Genomic DNA, 7,961 nt, shown 5'->3' with positions numbered 1-7,961 from the left:
ATAAGTAGCCCAAACTAGTCGTCTTCTATGACCAGGCAAGGCTCCTAGAAGTGGGATTGGGATATCAGCACAGCCACAAAACCTTCAACCTACACTATGTTCCTTACTACAAGATGTTCTGGGGTAATAATGGCACAGAACTTGTGGGAGTGGTCAAGCAATTACTGGTCCAACTTGAGTCCCACACCTGGCATTGCCTGAATGTCCAGGAACCAGAGGAAGGATAGGAAGAAAAGCACAGAACAGAACTAAACATGACTGAAAAAAAGCCAAAGGCATGATTCTTAATGATATTCAGTGCCTAACCTAACTGTCATCAGAGTGGCTTCATACAGCAACTCATAGGAGCAGATGCAGAGACCCATATCGAAATCCTAGACAGAGCCAGAACTCTGTAGAAGAGGGGCAAGAAAGATTGTAGGACCAGAGAGATAGAGGACTCCAAAAACACAGCACATAGAATGAGCTCAGTAGGGTTCATAGGGACTAATAGAGACTGAAGCAACAAACATGGACCCTCTGTGGGTCTGAACTACTTCCCCTGCATATACCTTATGGTTATGTAGCTTGGTGTTTATGTGGGACTCCTAAAGTGGAAGTGGGGGGTGTCTCTGAGTCCTTTGCCTGAACTTGGGACCCTTTTCCTCATATTGCCTAGTCCAGCCTTGATATGAGTATCTGTGCCTATTCTTATTGAAACTTCCTAGGCCATGTTTGGTGGATATCCCTGGAAATCGTGTTCTTCCCACCCCCCAGGGAAATGGAGCAGAAGTGGATCTGTGGGAGAGGTGAGGTAGGGGAGGAAGTGGGAGAAGTAGAGGGAGGGAAAACTGTGGTAAATATGTAATGTATGAAAGAAGAATAAAGGAAAACATTTTAAAAGAGAATTGTGTTGAAATATCGATGGAGATTTAATTGAATCTGAAGATTGCTTTTGGCAAGAAGGCCATTTTTACTGAGCTAAGTCTACAGATCTATGAACATGGGAAATCTTTCCATCTTTTGATATCTTCTTCAATTTCTTTTTTCAAAGTCTTGAAGTTTTTATCATACAGATCTTTCACCTGCTTATTTAGTGTTACCCAAAATATTTTGTATTTGAGCCTATTGTGAAAGTGTTGTTTCCCTGATTTCTCTATTTGTTTTTTGTGTTTTGGTTTGTGGGCTACTGATTTTTGTGAGTTAATTTAGTATCCATCCACTTTATTGAAACTGTTTATCAGCTGTAAGAGCTTCCCAGTACAATTATAGGGTCACTTGTGTATACAATCATATCACCTGTAAATTAAGGTACATTGACTTCAAGTGTTGTCTTGTTCTTGATTTTAGTGGAATTCCTTTAAGATTCTCTACACTTAACTTCATGGTATCTATGAATTTGCTGTAAACTGCCCTTATTATGCTAAGGTGTGTCCTTTGTATCCCTAATATCTCCAAGACTTTTACAATGAAATGATGTTCGATTTTGTCTCAGGCTCTTTCTGCATCTAATGAGATGATCATGTGGTTTTGTTTTTCAGTTTCTTTGTATGGTGGATTACCTTTATCAATTTATATATGTTGAACCAGTCCTGCATCTCTGGGATAAAGCCTTCTTCCTTGTGCTACTGGATTCAGTTTGTAATAATTTTATTATTTTGCACGTATATCCCTAAGGAAAATTGGTCTGTAATTTTCTTTGTTGGACGTTTATGTGGTTTACATATCAGGATAACTTTGGTCTCATGAAATGTTTCTTCTGTTTCCATTTTGTGGAATAATTTGAGAAATATTTGCATTTACTATTATTTAAAGTCTGGTAGAATTCAACCTTGTTTTGGTTGTTTGTTTGTTTGTTTGTCTGTTTCTAGGGAGAGATTTTTATGACTGCTTCTATTTCACTAGTAGTTATAGGCCTACTTATATTGCTTATCTGATTTTGATTTGCCTTTAATTAGTGGTATGTGTCAAAAAACTATCCATTTCTTTTAGATTTTCCAGTTTTTTGGAGCACAGGTTTTTAAAGGATGGCCTTATGACTCTCAGATGTTTTGTGTCCTTTTCATTTCTAATTTAATTAATTTGGATATTCTTTCTCCACATTTAAATTAAGTAAGGTAAGAGTTTGTCAACGTTATTGTTTTTCTCACAAAAAACAACTCTTTGTTTCACTTATTTTTGTATTGTTTTGTTTTTTGTATGTTTTTTATTTCTATTTTATTTATTTTAGCTCTTATGTTCACAGACTTCTAGAACTAAAATTGCTAAAATGCTCATGTTGGCAGAAATGAACTCGGGCTTGGATTGAATCCTCATAAAAATTCCAATGACATTTTTTTATTTTCCAAGCATTTTATTGCAAGTTTTTTTCACTTTTTAAATTTAAATTAGAAGCCGGGCGGTGATGGTGCACGCCTTTAATCCCAGCACTCGGGAGGCAGAGACAGGTGGATCTCTGTGAGTTCGAGGCCAGGCTGGACCGACAGCCTCCAAAAAGCAATACAGAGAAACCCTGTCTCATAAAAAAACAAAAAAATTAGAAACAAGCTTGCTTCACATGTCAATCCCAGCTCCCTCTCCCTACCCTCCTCCCCTAGTCCTCCACCAGGCCCCCCGAGCCTCCTCCTAATCCTCACTCTGATCCCCAGGGAGGGTAAGGCCCTTCATGGGGGAATCTCCAGAGTCTGTCCAATGTCACTCATTATAGAAACAAAAACCCTATAATTTTTAAAGTTATACAGAAAAAATTTTGAATATACAAAATAACCCTAACTGAAAAGAGTAATGATGGATGCATCACAATATCTGACATCAAATTATAATTTAGAGCCGTAGGAGCAAACATAATTATGGGCACCAAACAGAAAAGAAACCACACATTTATAGCCATCTGATTTCTCTTTGTTTTTTTCTCTTTGGGAAAAAAATGTCAAAAGCAAAAGAGACAATCTTTTTACAAGTGATGCAGGAAAAGTAGTTATTCATATTTAGAAGATTGGAACTAGATTATTATCTCTCATCCTGTAAAAAAATTAGTTTAAAATTGACCAGAGACCTTAAATAACACCAAAAACATGGAAACTGATGGAGTGGAGCATAGAAGAACAGGATAGAGTAGAGGTGTAGGTAATGACTTTTTTACTATTATTCTGATCTTCCAGGAAATAACAGTAAGAATTGATAAATAAAAATTCCATATTTTTTATTTTACTGTTTTGTGTGTATATGGGTGTTTTGTCTGCATATATGTTTGTGCATGTCATGCATGTAGGGCCCTCAGAGACCAGAAGAGAGAGTGAAATCCTACTAGACTCGGTTTACAGATGATTATGAGAGGTTTGGTGCGTGTTGGGTATTGAACCTATGTCTTCTGTAAGTGCTTTTGACCATTGAGCCATGGCTCCAACCTAGATTGCCTCAATATTAATAGCTCTGAGCAAAAGAAATGATCAGTACAGTGAAGGCATCCTACAAAATGGGAGAAAAACATCACCAGTTATCCATCCAATGGGGCTTATAATCTCAAGGCTTTGTAAAAAACTCAAAAGATGGAAGTCTAAACTTTAGAACAAAGAATACAGCACCAAATAGGCCAATGAACTGAGCAGACACTTTCCAAATGAAGAACAAATAGGCAGCAAAAAAGTCCAACCTCTTCAGCTTCAATGAAATACAAAGCAAAGTAAGAATGAATCCACGTTACCCAGTTAGAATAATTATCATCAAAAGTAAAAATGCCTTTTGGCTAGAGTATAGAGCATCTTTATACTGGTATCAGGAAGTAAACTGATCTAGCTACCATGGAAATCATCATGGAGGCTCCTCAAAAATATAAAAATGAAGCTATTATATGACTAACTATGGCACTGGGTGTACTGACAAAAGAAACAGAGTGAGCTTGTTTTAAAGATACTTGCATACTCATGTTGACTTCTGGACTATTCACAATAGCCCCGTTATGGAATTGGGATGGGTGCCTTCAACAAATTAATAAATCCCCCACAAGGGGGACTTATTTTGTTCATGAAGATAAATGAAATTATTTAGTTTAAAGGAAAATGAATTAAACTGAAGCTTATCAAGTCAGGAAAGCAGAGTGGTCTTACAAGGACATGAACTACATATATTCTCTTAATGTTGAAGTCAGAAGGAAAAGGAAGAAAGTAAGGTAAGGACTACTAGGAGGCTGGAGCAATTGATTGGCTGTTAGGAACAGTGACCGCTCTTCCAGAGGACCCACGTCCTGTAACTCCACTCTCAGAGGATTCTATGCCCTCTTCTGATCTCCAAGAGCCTTATATACACATGGTGCACACCTATGTGTACACAAAACATGCATATACACTCAAACATTTTAATAGGAAATATTAGAGATGCTAAAGAGGAAAAAAAGATGAAGAAAAAGCGGTATAGGGTAAATATGATTAGAGCACATTGTATGCATATGTCTAAACTTCAGAATAATGTGTATTAATTTGCACAATTAAAATTTGCTAGTATATTAAACATGTATCATATATGTTTTATACATTTCCTATATATTCCTTATATATTATGTGTCTCATATAGATGTATAACTTATATATATATATATGTGTGTGTATATGTATATATATATATACCACATAAAACCACTAGAGGTCAGCAAGATACTTAGATTAAACATTGGTTTTCTTTTTTTCCCTGTTCTCAGTCAAACAGTAAAAGTGAAAGAATACCTACACACTGTTTACATTTTCATATTTGCATGTTGCATATATGCATTTCTATTTGCACATTGAAAGAACCCTGCTCTTTTCCCACTGTGGTGTAATCATATGCTTTGCCCTACGTTGGTTATGACAATACACATATACTCATTCATACTGCACTGCTAGAAACCTGTTTGTTTTCTAATGAGACAGAAAGAGAATGGGCATAGATAGGAGGGGAGCTGGGGAGTAACTGGGGAGGAGTATATAGAGAGGAAACTGTAAATCAGGCTATATGTAAGAAAAAAATCTATTATCAATAAAAGGGAAAAAATACTTTCCACACAAAGATTTACTGCATAGTGCTGAGGTCACTAACTACACAAGAGAAAACTTGCTTATATTTAAGAAGATGTTGATGCCAATATAATTGCTTTAAAAAGGAAATCGAACAACAGGAGAAGAGAACTTCAACATTTAACACTGACAGAACACATGTTGTGTACTGCAGGTTTATCAGAATTTTCATGAATTAGAGTCATTAATGATGAAGCAAATGAAAAATGAGATAAAAAGGCAACCTCCGTTTTTATGGAAAACTCAGCCACTAAGTGATTCGGGAAATAAAGGACAAAACTGACCTCAATGCCAAACTCCTATTCTCTAAGGATCAATGGAGAGCCTGGTAGTGTGACACAGAGAGGAGATAAAGACACATCCCACAAGACAGTCACAATAGGCAATAGGAAGAGGGGGGAGGAATTCAAAGACATCTGTGGTTAATCAAAATGGCACTGTCACTCATCAAAACCAGAATCTACCCAGAAAGGCTGTATTAACTCTGAGAATTTCATCTTACAGTTAATAGACAATGTGACACTGACTAAAACAAACCTAAGTAGGAATAACAGTTCAGGAATTTGGGAAATAATGGTATTGTTTTTATTCTATTTTTTAAGAGGGTTTTATTTGAAACTGAATAACATCTAAAATCAGAGGAAAGATTGCTCCGCAGTAGTCGAAGCCGTAGCGGACTGAGCTGGGGAAGTGTAGGTCTGTAGAAGGACTCCTATCACTTTGGGGGAGAATCCCAGGGCAGGCGGGTCCTGAGCCCATGCTTGCTGAGACAAGTCAGAAGTCACAGCAAGATTTACAAGTTTGACCTCACACCAGATCCCAAGGAGATAGCAGCCATTGAGGCTAGAAGAATTCGAGAAAAGGAATGGCAATGCTGATTCTTCAATGTGCGGGGCCGAGTCTTGGGGGTAGATGTGAAAGCCCTGAACTACCAGGTGGAAGAATGGAAGCTTCGGGAAGCAAAAGAGAGAAGAAGCAAAGAAATGGCTTATCGTACCAAGCAGGTGCACTATGATCTGGTAGCACAGATGCTCGAGAAGGAAGAGGCAGAACGGGCATGTCGTTTGTCCAAGAAAGTACAGTATTTTCAGGAGCAAAGGCAGCAATTCAAGAATGAACACGAATTTGACCTCTGCGATCCAGCCCACCTCCAGAAGTTTCCAGTCCCTTATTTTGACAGGAACGCGTGCTACGACCCATCCAGCATGCAGTACTTCCTTGGAGACGACCTGGAGAGGGCCTCACACCTGCGAACGCAGACGCAGCAGGAACAGGTCAGATACAACCTGGCAAAACAGCTACAGGAGCACCGGGCAGCCAGAGAAGAGGAGGCCTGTACGGCTTTGCTTAGTGACCAGCTGCGCCTAGCCCTGGACGCAGGAGCTGCTGAACTGGCCAGGCTGGAGGAATCCTGTGGAGCAGCCACGAGGACTGCTATGGCCAATGCTAACAAGACTCAAGCAGCTCAGCAGGCCCTGAAGCAGCTCTGTGAACAGCAGCAGCAACAGGAGGCCAACCTCATGGAGATCAAGAAGCGAATCACCAACGATCTACTGACCGAGAATCCTCAGGCTGCCCAGCAGCCCCAAGCGCCTTACCAGGTTCTGCGCATTATTGCTGGAAGGGCATGACTCGAGATCAGCGAGCTGCCATCAGGAAAACTCAAGAAACCGCAACGACAAGAGAAAAGGGAACAGTGCCAAGCTGAAGTCCGTGGAAGCTGAGTGGGGATGGCAAGCCAGATGCTTGTCTGAAGCAGCGCTGGAGTTGGAGGAAGAGGAAAGAGAATTGTGTGCAGAATTTCAAAGGGGCTGGGCTCCTTCAACCAGGAGTTAGCTAGGGAGCAACAAGCTTAGAAAAATTATCTGAATTCAGTCATCTTCACCAACCAGCCTACAGCCCAATATTGCCTATAGTTCAACACCAGCAGCTGCTGAGCTCAGGGTGGTCACCTCCCTTCTCACCTGTCAATCTCACAGGTGGTTAGGCATCGAAAAGAAGATACTACATACCCCTATCTCTAGTATCTCCTCAGTGGGAGGGAACTAAGCCCTAACCTCCACTTTCTACCCTAGGTAATATTCACTATTCACTACAAATAAAAATTAAAAAATAAAATCAGAGGAAAGAAGTGGGGAAATTCTACTTTGATTTAAACGTTGGATTTCTACAAACACAGACTGATTTTAGGAATTATTTATCGAGTGGTCACTATATGCTAGACATTGTCTTGCATTCTGGAGAGACAGATTGACAATTATAATCCATCTTAAAAATAGACAAACACCTTAGTTGACAGAAGGTGATAAAACCTATAAAAAGGAAAGCAAAATAGAGAGTCAGGTGGGCATTACTGGGACGGATAAGTTATTAACTGTTAACATCAGTTCACAGCTCTAGTGACTCATGTCAGATAATATCCTATGGCTGCACATGTACAATTCAATGAGCTGTCATGGGGGTCATTTCAAGTTTTCTAGACATCACATGAAATACAATATGTAAAATTGATGGTTGTAATGTTTTGTTTATCCCAGTGTGTTTAAAATATTACCATTTTTGCATGAACTCAACATGGAAAAGATAGATTTGAAATTTTGCCATGTTGAGATTTCAAAATTCAATGAGCATTTTGAAATGGCTGTGCAAAGGTTTTCCATCATGTAAATCACAAGTCCTGTCCATCATTTCCATTTCTTGATCTTTATGTCCAATTCTTTAAAAAATTTCAAAGAAAATTCTAACATATTAATTTTCACTTAATATAGGACAAAACTTCAATTTTTTAAATGACAACTCAGCAATGACCAGTCTTAAAAGCACCATAGTTTGCATTATGAGTATGTGGCTCCAGGACAATGAATTCTACCTAAGCTTACAGACTATTCTCAGCAGGCTCAAAATGGCTCCCTGTTCTCTGCACACAGGTGTTCC

At 38.9% G+C, this 7,961-nt stretch overlaps 1 pseudogene; it reads left to right on the top strand.

Annotated features, from left to right (window-relative positions):
• The first annotated feature begins 760 nt into the window (after positions 1-760).
• LOC101836517 lies at positions 761-6,964 on the top strand (annotated as a pseudogene).
• Positions 6,965-7,961: the final 997 nt, after the last annotated feature.

The sequence above is a fragment of the Mesocricetus auratus genome, unplaced genomic scaffold, assembly GCF_017639785.1.
Source record: "Mesocricetus auratus isolate SY011 unplaced genomic scaffold, BCM_Maur_2.0 Super-Scaffold_6730, whole genome shotgun sequence".
Lineage (NCBI taxonomy): Eukaryota > Metazoa > Chordata > Mammalia > Rodentia > Cricetidae > Mesocricetus > Mesocricetus auratus.
This window is presented reverse-complemented; position numbering and strand designations above follow the sequence as displayed.